Source organism: Primulina eburnea, chromosome 7 (assembly GCF_022965805.1).
Source record: "Primulina eburnea isolate SZY01 chromosome 7, ASM2296580v1, whole genome shotgun sequence".
Lineage (NCBI taxonomy): Eukaryota > Viridiplantae > Streptophyta > Magnoliopsida > Lamiales > Gesneriaceae > Primulina > Primulina eburnea.
In genome coordinates, this window is record NC_133107.1 from 22,897,965 (window position 1) to 22,899,153 (window position 1,189).

At 32.6% G+C, this 1,189-nt stretch overlaps 1 non-coding gene across 1 annotated transcript; it reads right to left on the minus strand.

Moving 5' to 3' along the window:
• Positions 1 to 688: 688 nt before the first annotated feature.
• LOC140837569 (small nucleolar RNA R71) lies at positions 689 to 797 on the minus strand. Its single transcript, XR_012119397.1, has one exon. It is a non-coding gene; the product is annotated as a small nucleolar RNA R71 (small nucleolar RNA).
• Between the last annotated feature and the right edge of the window lie 392 nt (positions 798 to 1,189).

Here is a 1,189-nt window from a genome sequence, read left to right on the forward strand (position 1 = left end):
AAACCCATGTTTATTGCTTTCAGTTATTATAGCATGTTCATATGATATGATTTGAATTGCATGATTATCTGAACTGAGTCGTATGCTTATTTTGAGTAGATTCCATAGATTATGAAATCTATTGCTTTGAATATATTCATGATAGCATGTTTTATGATTTAGATTGTTTATATACATGTTACCATGTTTTATACTGGGATTTATTCTCACCGGAGTTATCCGGCTGTTGTCTTGTTTTGTATGTGTGCATGACAACAGGTGGGGCTGGATCAGGGTCAAGATGAGAAAGAGGCTGGACTAGATAGCGTGGTGGTTCCGGACTTACTGTAGACTTGTTTTATTACTTGAACTTAGTAACTAAACCTTCGACTTAAGTTGTACAGTATTGTACTTTTCTACTGAATTGTAGTTATTATACAGAGATGTATATTATTTAGATTCCATTACCTTCCGCATTTACATTTTTAAAATAAAAATTTTTAGACCCTGTTTATCATAACTGATAATTAAATCCCAACGATGATTAAGAAGAAGATTAGCGTACGGGTCCCCACACTTAAGCTTTTTCCTTTTTCTTTAAAAGATAAAGCTAAAACTTGGCTACAAAATCTTAGATCGGGATCCATTCGAACTTGGGATGAATTGCAACAACAATTTTTGAAAAAGTTTTTTCCATCTCATAGAACAAATTCTTTCAAAAGGCAAATCATCACTTTCACTCAAAAACAAGGAGAAACTTTTTATCAATGTTGGGATAGATACAAAGAATTTCTTAATCTTTGTCCACATCATGGTTTTGAAATTTGGAGAGTTGTTTCTCAATTTTATGAAGGCTTAACACCTAAAGATAGGCAAATGGTTGAATTTATGTGTAATGGAACATTTGAAGATAAAGATCCAAACGAAGCAATTGAGTATCTCGATTCATTAGCTGAAAATGCTCAAAATTGGGATACTATAGGTACAATTGAACCATCAAACAAGATTCAATCTCCTACATCTGGTGGAGGTATGTACACTCTCAAAGATGAAAATGATCTTCAAGCTAGATTTACCTATTTGGCGAGAATAAAGTTGAGGCACTTGAATTAAAAAAGAATGGTCAATTAAAATCTGTTCAAAAAATTGTGTGTCACATATGTGATACAAGTGATCATTTTACAAAAGATTGTCCCACTTTTCCCTCTTT